Genomic DNA, 10370 nt, shown 5'->3' on the forward strand with positions numbered 1-10370 from the left:
TATTCAGATGATGCAGAGGGCTGCAGCTTTGGGCAACTGGTGATTGACAACTTCATTACAGCAATGCACCCGCTCATGCATAATGTCTCGTGCAGAGGTTTTTTTGCAAAACATCAAATCACCCAGGTGACCCAGCCCTCTATAGCCCAGATTTGGCTCTTGCAACTTCTGGTTTTTCCTAAAACTAAAACTGCCTTTGAAAGGGAAGAGATTTCAGACCATCAATGAGATTCAGGAAAATACGATGGGGCAGCTGATGGTGATTGGGAGAATTGTGTGAGGTCCCACGGTGCCTACTTTGAAGGGAAGTGAGGCGTCATTGTCCTATGTACAATGTTTCTTGTATCTTGAATCTTTTTCAATAAATGTTTCTATTTTTCATGTTACATGGCTGGATACCTTCTGGACAGACCTCATATATTCAGATTTCTAATTATAGTTTTATTATATTGTAAAAGTCTGGCTCCATATTAGTGTGACTCTGACTTTGAAAAAGCCAAATATAATGTGTGCACATAAATTAAAATATGTATAACGTCACATAATATTTCTCCCAAAATAACTCATCAACACATTTTTGTAAATGTTTGTACTCAGTTAAAACACCACTTTATATATAACCAGAATAAATTTCAGGTGTTTTCTTTGTGGCCTCTTCAACTTTACCTTCTGTTGGACTACTAGCCTAAGGCCTTGAATCTGGCAGGTGTTCTCCAGATTTTCATACTTGATTCAAAACAACCAGTTCCTATGATTTTCTTTGTAATGGTATAGCATACCCTATTATCTATCCCCCAGATATCTGGGTTACTAGTCTCCCAAAGGTTGTTTGCAGGTATATATAATAATTATGTATTTGCCAAATTAAAAAAATGTTTCCATTCTGAGGGTTGCATAAAAGGAAGCCCTCTTATTCATAGCTGCTGAACTGGCTGAGCACTTTCCCCAGTAATCTCTACTGCAAATGAACAACGTGAATGCATACAATGTTACTTTTCCCTAAAGGAACAAAAAAAGACTTTACAACTAGAGCATATTGCCAGTAATTCTAAAATAAACATTCATGGAAAAATAGAGGCCAGATTGTTGGGGGTATCTTTTCCTTCATACTGATCCCCTTGAAGTTATGGGGACTTGAGTACAGAACTGGGTGAGGGTGGGCAGTGGTGAAACAGAGCCAGGTTTGCAATGAATCATCATAACTACCATAAACAAATGTTTCCTAGAACTTTTCACAGTCTGCATGGCACCAAGGTGGTTGCTATGGATTTGTGGTTTTTAGTTTCATACTGTTGTGCAGGATCATGGGTTACAGCTGGTCATAGGTTTGTGGCAGGGGAGCAGCTGCCTCCCATTCTCAACCCCAGCGCAAGTGGCAGCTTTTAAGCTGTGAGACAAGTAAGAAGGTTGCTCATAAATCCTTGCCTTTTTATTTGCTCACTGTTACAAAAGGTAGAAGCTGTTTATGCTTCTGCTCACTATTTTAAAATTTAGGTCATTTAGGTAAGAAGATGTTAGTAGATCTGAGGAAAATTTGATCACTAAAAATCATTAGGATAAAGATTAGCATGCAAAACTGCACAACTAGGCAAATAACAGGAGTAAGAGAGTCTCAGAGGTGAGCGATACTTAGGCAGGTTAGGTATGCCCAGGCAACAACTATCCAAATATGGCAGTGTGACCCTCGTCCTCAGGCACAGGTTCTCTGACATAAATATTTCAATTATTCTTGCCAAAAGGGAGACCAGTATGACAGCAGGAGATGGAGGTATACGTAGGGTGGAGATCAAAGTTAGATTTAAGAATGAGAACCAAGAAGCTCTCAGGAGGCCAGAGTCAGTCAACATATTGGAGATGAGAAGAACTTTAATAATGCTGTGAGTCATGATCCCTGCAAAACCTTTTTTGGTCTTTCAGCCACATCATATGTGAGCCTGAATCTACATTTCTAGGGACTGGGATTCAACCAGTTACTGCAGTGCTGTACATGGCTCCTCACGTCACCTTGAAAGTTCATTCTGTGATGTGGAGATACGTTCTCTATACACTGTATTACATGATCTCTCTGTCATTCAATATGGGAAATCTAAAATTAAAAAGTAGAAAAAAGAATAATATAAAAACTGATCATCCAGTTTTTATTACTTTTTATTGTTGTTCAATTACAGTTGTCCCACCTTTTCCCCCATTGCTCTCCCCTGCCCTGCTCCCACAGTTATCCTCCCCCCATTGTCCATGTCCATGAGTCCTCTACTCATGTTGCTTGACTTGCTGTAACAATTACCAACATATGGCCCATTTTTTCAGCTAAAATCTTTATATTGCCCTTTCTCCCATCAGTGGATTATGTTGAGGCAAACCTCAGATAGCCTACTACTTTATCTGTTAAAATTTAATATGCATTGGGAAAGAGAACTATTTTTAACATAACTATACCTCCACAAATAAACAATCATTTCTTAATATCATTAAATATCCATCAGTATTCAAATTCCCGTGATAGCATCATAAATATCTTTTACATTTGGAATTATTTGAATCAGGCTCCAACCAAGTCCACATTGCTCAGTATGTCTCTTTATATGCTTACAGAGCACAATATGACTCTTTAATAACAATTCTTTTTTCCTGTTTATTTTTCCCTTGCCATTTACTTGTTGTGTTTTTTGAATTTCTAATGTCCTGGTTTTAGCTGATTGCATTCCAGGAGGCATCATTTATCACATTCCTCTTACCCCTGGACTTTCAGTGAAAGAGCAGTTGGGTCGAGAGGCTTGATTAGATTCATGTTTGCTTTTGTAGCAAGAACACATCATTATTGGTAGTATGTATTTCTCACTGAATCACCACAAAAGGCTCATGATATCTAGTCATCTCTTTCAATGATAACTGATCAGTGAGTCCAGATGTTGTCAGCTGATCCATTCATTGTAACTAACCCAACTGCCCTCAAAGGGTTTTAGCCTTTAGCAGCCATTGATGATTATTGCCTAGATTCATCATTTCATTAGGTTGCAAAAAGGTTGCACTCTAATCCTATCATTCCATCTGTAGGTAGTAGCTAGAATTTATCCCTAAAGAACATTCTATGGCTCAGACAGTGGCAGTTGAGGAGGCAGTGATGATAGCTTCTGCCCCAGCCCCACCATGGTGACCTTGATGAGCTGCTGGTGCTCTTTGCTGCCCTCCTGGCCACAACCTTGGGCTACTTCGTCAGCATCGGCGGGCATGCTGGGGAGTGCTTCTTTGGAGGGTCACCTCATGCACCAAGGTGGGCCTCATCTTCAAGGTTGCTAAGGGTGGCTTCCTGGACATTGATGTGGAGATTACAGGGGCTGATAATGAAGGAATTTATAAAGGAGACTGTGAGTATGATGGGAATACACATTTGCTTTTCACATGGATGGAAGACATAAGTTTTATTTTAGCAATAGGATGTCTGCTATGACCCTAAAGATAGTGATGTTCATCACTGATATTGGGGACGCTCCAAAAGAACAAGACATGGAAACAGAACAAGGTAGAAGAAATGATTAATGAGCTAGCAGTGGCAATGACAGCTGTGTAGGAGGAACAGGAAGACATGGAAGTTCAGAGAGAATACCCAGAGCCATCAACAACAACACAAACAGTAGAGTGGTCCTCTGGGCCTTCTTTGAAGCTCTTGTTCTAGTTGCTATGACACTGGAACAGATCTACTACTTGAAGATTTTTTGAAGTCTGGAGGGTTGTTTAAAAAGCCTTTTCCTGATGGTCCAAAATTTGTAATTCACTGTTTATCAAACATCTTGGTCATAATAATGTCATTAGATTGTAAGTTTTTATTTTCTGAATTGTACATTCACAGCTTATGTTTTTTTGTGATTAATAGATATTGGGGGAAAACACCTTTTTAGGAAAATGATAGTGGAAATTTGGCATAGCACTGGCACAATTTCTTATGTGAATTCTGCCTCCATTGTACAGGTTCTTCCAGAGCTTGAACACTGTGAATGGAATGTACCCATGTAGTCCTTACTATAACTTCTTTTGTTTTCATCATAAAGTGCAGTTTGTTTAGGGTAGGCCTTACTAAATTGACTGCATTCTTTTTTAAAAAAAATATTTTATTATTGTTCAAGTACAGTTGTCTGCATTTTCTTTTTACTCCTTATCCTATAGTTCAAGTCATTAAAGATTCATTTTGTTTAGTCCTTATGAGAAACAACAGTCAGAATCTTGACATTTTCTACTCATTTAATGACAGAGCTCTGTGACTTTGCAGTATGCTACCAGGTTGGTTCTTTTATACTTTATCTTGTTTTTGCTTTAAAGATAAGACAACCCAACATTTCTCATCCCACCCTAAATTTGAACTTTGAACCATAGGACTTCACCTTTACTAAATTGATGACATAAGCAGCTAATAACTATTTTCTTTTTATCTCTGCCTAACCTTGTAAAAAGTCTCTGTTAAAGCCAATTCCCTGGGTGTTTCAGAGTAATGGTAGCTCTTTTTCTTTCTGTGCTGGAACCCCCTTGCTGCACTCTTGGCATGTTGTAGGTGTGCATTCATGTAATTGGAAACATCTGGGTTTCTCATAGCAAAGGGGTTAAAGTCTCTTGGATTTCATTGCAGTGATATACAGCCACTATTTTATATTTGATCAGTGACATTTGACCATTCATTAATTAGGGTGCTGATAGCACTGTCAGTACTAGAGTTTTGAGTTTAGTTTTTTTGGGGTCTTTTTTGGCACGTGTGAATTTTGCTTTGTATAAAATGAAATGACTTTCTCTTGATCTCTGATGCTGGATTTAAAATTGAAGGAGCATCTGGTTTTGGTGTGAGGATGATCCAGGATTATGTTGTGACTGGTGTATACTTGTTACTTGTATATATTTTTTAATCTTTGCAAAGGGAAAACCATAAGTAATGAGTGTTATATAATAAATTTGAATTAAAAAAGAAAAAAGGAACATTCTTTTATGGATTATTTTGATAATCTGGAAAACAGTTTATATAGAAAAGCAAGGCAAATATTTGATCTTGTCTTTTTTATCTTTTTATTTTAATTATCTCATTATCATTTTGAGGCAATTATTAAGCCCTCATCCTGACTAATATATCACAATAAGTTATACACAAATGAGAGAGGTGACATAATACAAGAGAAAATCAGAATCTAGAACCATGAGAAGTAAGAATCCTCATCTTACCATTGCATGGTGTATTGAAGTTGGTTTATCTATGATGTCTCTGATATATGCAATTCATCTGTAAGCTAACAAAATATCTTTAGTTATAAAGTTTATTTTTCTACAAAAAACTTAAATTCTCTTATTCCTATAATTTCTGGCATTATCAGGACCTCTGTCTGATGCCTTTATTCATACAGGGATTATTAGTTATGATAAATATATTCGTAATCCCACTTCCTCTTTTTTAAGTATATTTTATTGATTGTGCTATTACAGTTGTCCCATTTTTTTACCCTTTATTCCCCTCTGCCATGCACCCACCCTCCTACTACTATTCCACCCCCTAAGTTCATGTCCATGAGTCATTCATATAAGTTCTTTGGTTTCTCTATTTCCTATATTATTCTTACCTCCCCCTGTCTATTTTGTACCTACCACTTATGCTTCCCTGTACCATTTACCCCATTCTATCCCCTCCTCGTCCCTGCTGATAGCCCTCCATGTGATCTCCATTTCTGTGATTCTGTTCCTGTTCTAGTTGTTTCCTTCAGTCGTTCCTGTTTCTGTTTTGGGGTTTTTTTAGGTTCAGTTATTGATAGTTGTGAGTTTGTTGTCATTTTACTCTTCATAGTTTTGATCTTCTCCTTTTTCTTAGATAAGCCCCTTTAACATTTCATATGATAATGGCTTGGTGATGATGAACTCCTTTAACTTGACTTTATCTGGGAAGTACTTTATCTGCCCTTCCATTCTAAATGATAGCTTTGCTGGATATAGTAATCTTGGATATAGGTCCTTGCCTTTCATGACTTGGAATACTTCTTTCCAGCCCCTTCCTGCCTGTAAGGTCTCTTTTGAGAAATCAGCTGATAGTCTTATGAGAACTCCTTTGTAGGTAGGTAACTGTCTCCTTTTCTCTTGCTGATTTTAAGGTTCTCTCCTTATCTTTAATCTTGGGTAATGTAATTATGATGTATCTTGTTGTGTGCTTCCCTTGGTCCAATTTCTTTGGGACTTTCTGAGCTTCCTGAAAGTCTGGAAAGTCTATTTATTTCCTTTGCCAGATTGGGGAAATTCTCCTTCATTATTTGTTCAAATAAGTTTTCAATTTCTTGCTCATTCTCTTTTCCTTCAGGCACTCCTATGATTTAGATGTTGAAACATTTAAAGTTGTTCTGAAGGTTCCTAAGCCTCTCCTCATTATTTTGAATTCTTGTTTTTTCATTCTGTTCTGGTTGAATGTTTATTTCTTCCTTCTGTTCCAAATCATTGATTTGAGCCCCAGTTTCCTTCCCTTCACTGTTCCCTGTACATTTCTCTTCAATTTACTTTGCATAGCCTTCACTTTTTCCTGTATTTTGTGACCATACTCAACTATTTCTGTGAGCACCCTGTGTATTGAAATGTTCATCTGGTAGGTTGGCTATCTCTTCATTGCTTAGTTGTATTTTAGGGGCTTTGATCTGTTCTTTCATTTGGGACATTTTTTTTTTTTGTCTGGGCAGGCGTGTTACATAGTAAGGTGCAGAGCCTTAGGTGTTCACCAGGGCGGGGCAACCAAGTTGCTGTGTTGAGATGCTGTGTGTGTGGGAGGGGTCCGAGAGGCAACAATGCCTCTTGCTCTGCTCTCTGCCAGTTTTCAGTCACTTCCCCTGCTACCCACAAGCAAATTGGGTCCTTCTGGTGGTGATTCCTGGGTGGATGGGTTTGTGTGCATTCTAGAACCCTGTTGGTCTCTCCAGTGAACTCTCTGTTGAGGCTGGGAGTTTCTCCTGCCACCTCAACCCCACAGGTTTTTATAGCCAGAGGTTTTGAGGCTTTCTTTCCCTGTGCTGGAACCCTGGGTTGTGCAGTCTGTCTCACTCCCCAGTTGTTCCTCTTGGTTTATCCTCACACAAATCTGGGACCATCTAGTCTGCCAGCCACTGTCTTGTCTGGTGTGCCAAGTGCACCTTGCCTGCTCCAGTTCTCCAGCCACTACCTTGCCGTGAGTCCTCTGTGCCCCGGCTGCCCATCTCTGCCCCTCCTACTGGTCTGGATGAATGTTTTTTATTTAACTACTGGGTTGTCAGACTTCATACAGTTTGATTTTCTGGCAGTTCTGATTATTTTTTGTTTTTAAATTGTTGTTGTCCTTCTTTTGGTTTTGCAAGGAAGTAAAGTATATCTACCTATTTCTCCATCTTGGCTGGAAGTCTCTTCCTCTTTTTTTATCTGTCAGTTTCTGTTGTTTATCATGGAAAAAATCTACTAAATTATCTGGTTGCATTTTATGTAATAAATTTTCTATTTTTTTGTTCTCCCCCCCACAACTTAACAAATCCAGTGAAATTGTTTTCACTGAACTATCAAGCACTTATTCTTGGCAGAATAAATTATGTATTTACCTACTAATTTTTGTCACTTTGATTCTGCTTCTTAATAGTTATGAGAACTTGTACAACTCATCTTACCCTTTTAGCATCAGTCCCTCATTAATAAAATTGAGATAAATAAGCTCAACTCCAGGGTTGTTCTGAAGATTAAAGCTATCCTTTATGAGACATCATTAATTATAAAACCATTCTTACATTCATTGTGATCTTGATGAGTACTTACTAGCACTTTTTGCAGTAGTTGCTGTGGTAAGTTTTAAGGATATGGCAGCTGAAACAGATATGGGACTTGATCTCATAGAGTTTCATTCTAATGGTGAATGCCAATATTAAAAATATAATTGCACTCAATTCATAGGTGTTCTGTACATGATTGCTAAAGATGACTATATTGTCTATTCTATTATTGATTTATTTCTCATTCTTTCCACTTATTAGGAGTTGATGTTTAGTTCTGGTGCACTGCTATTTTCACCATATATGAGGTCTGTCCAGAAAAAGTCCAGCCATTGTTAACATAATGAGAATCATTTGCACAACATCGATGTAACCTGGCAACTGAGGAGAGTGGACTGGAATGAACATTTATGAAAAATGACGACTTCACTGTACTAGTCAATAGGGGCAGTAGATGCCACTGAGTGACCATGTGTATTGTGTGGCTTTTGCATTCAAAATGAGTGAGTGAGTAGAGCAACAAATCTGCATCAAATTTTGCATTATGCTGGAACATTACTCTGTGGAAACTATTCAGATGATGCAGAAGGCTGTGGCAACAGGCAACTGGCGATTGGCAGCTTCATCACAAGAATACACCCGCTCAAGCATCACATCTCATGCAGAGGTTTTTTGGCAAAAGATCAAATCACCCAGGTGACCCAGCCCCCCTATAACCAAGGTTAGGTGCCCTGCCTCTTCTGGCTTTTTCCCAAACTAAAATCACCTTTGAAAGGGAAGAGATTTCAGATTGTGAGTGAGATTCAAGAAAATACAATGGGGCAGCTGATGGTGACTGGGAGAACTGTGCCTACTTTGAAGGGGACTGAGGTATCATTGTCCTATGTACAATGTTCCTTGTATCTTGAATCGTCTTCAGTAAATGTCTCTATTTTTCATATTGCATGTCTGGATACCTTCTGGACAGATCTTGTATGGGTCATCTAGGTTTTCTTTACTGGGTTCCAGAGAATTATATAATAACTGAGTCTTACTGTAGAGCTTCCTAAGTATTAAATGTCATAAAATCATGCTGAAAACGAAAAGACTTTTCATTTTATTCATAAACTCATCCATTTAGCAAGTATTCAATGAGACTGGAATATTGAGGATGATTTCAGAAAAGATAGGGATGCTCAGACTAATTTCTTTTATAATGCAACAGAGGTAAGTTAATCAGAATTAACATCACCTCTCCTATGTTTGACTAGCCATTATTGACTGTAAATTGGATCAAATATTTGAGATGAAAGATTTGGGTTAATGTTTCTGATTAAATACACTAATGAGACACTAAAAATGAGACAGATTGATCATAGTTTAAAAAGTAATTTCCTTTAAAATACAGGTAAGACTAAGGCAGGTCCATTTTTAATTTTTTGAGGTAACTCTGTACTTCTTTCCACAGTGGCTGCACAGTCTGCATTCCCACTAACAATGAACAAGTGTTTCACTTTCTGCACATACTCACCAACACTTGTTGTTTGTTGATTCTGCCAGTTCTGCCATTCTGACAGTTGTGAGGTGATATCTCATTGTGGTTTTAATTTTCCTTTGTCTGATGATTAGTGATGTTGAGATCTTTTCACGTGTCCATTGATCATCTGTATGTTGTCTTTGGAGAAGTGTCATTTCTGGGAATTTATCCAAAGAAACCCAAAACACTAATCGAAAGAATATATGCATCCCTATGTTCACTGCACTGTTATTTACAATAGACAAGATTTGGCAGAAGCCCAAGTGTCCATCAGTAGATGAGTGGATAAGACAACTATGGTACACTTAAAAAAAAGAAGAAACTAAAAACCATATTTTATTGTTTATGCTATTACAGTTGTCCCAATTTCTCCCCCTTATCCCTCTGCCTAGCTTGCTTCCCACCCCCATAGTCAATCCCCGCATTATTGTCCATGTCCATAGGTCATTCATATATACTATTTAACTAATTCTTCCACTTTATTATTTTTTTATTATTTTTTGATATATTTATTGATTATGCTATTATAGCTGTCCCATTTCCCCCCCTTCACTCCACTCCACCTTGCACACCCCCTCCCTCCCACATTCCCCCCCTATAGTTCATGTCCATGGGTCATACTTCTAAGTTCTTTGGCTTCTACATTTTCTACACTAATCTTACCCTCCCCCTGTCCTTTTTTTACCCACCATTTATGGTATTTATTCTCTGTACTTTTCCCCCCTCTCTCCCCCTCCCACTCCCCTATTGATAACCCTTCATGTGATCTCCATTTCTGTGGTTCTGTTCCTGTTCTAGTTGTTTGCTTAGTTTGCTTTTGTTTTTGTTTTAGGTGTGGTCGTTAATAACTGTGAGTTTGCTGTCATTTTTACTGTTCATATTTTTGATCTTTTTCGTAGATAAGTCCCTTTAACATCTCATATAATAAGGGCTTGATGATGAACTCCTTTAAGTTGACCTTATCTGAGAAGCACTTTATCTACCCTTTCATTCTAAATGATAGCTTTGCTGGATACAATAATCTTGGATGTAGGCCCTTGCTTTTCATGACTTGGAATACTTCTTGCCAGCCCCTTCTTGCCTGTAAGGTCTTTTTGGAGAAATCAGCTGACAGTCTTATG

At 38.1% G+C, this 10370-nt stretch overlaps 1 pseudogene; it reads left to right on the forward strand.

Moving 5' to 3' along the window:
• Positions 1 to 3736, forward strand: part of LOC112317721 (transmembrane emp24 domain-containing protein 2 pseudogene) — a 49229-nt pseudogene extending 45493 nt beyond the window's left edge.
• Positions 3737 to 10370: the final 6634 nt, after the last annotated feature.

The sequence above is a fragment of the Desmodus rotundus genome, chromosome 4, assembly GCF_022682495.2.
Source record: "Desmodus rotundus isolate HL8 chromosome 4, HLdesRot8A.1, whole genome shotgun sequence".
Lineage (NCBI taxonomy): Eukaryota > Metazoa > Chordata > Mammalia > Chiroptera > Phyllostomidae > Desmodus > Desmodus rotundus.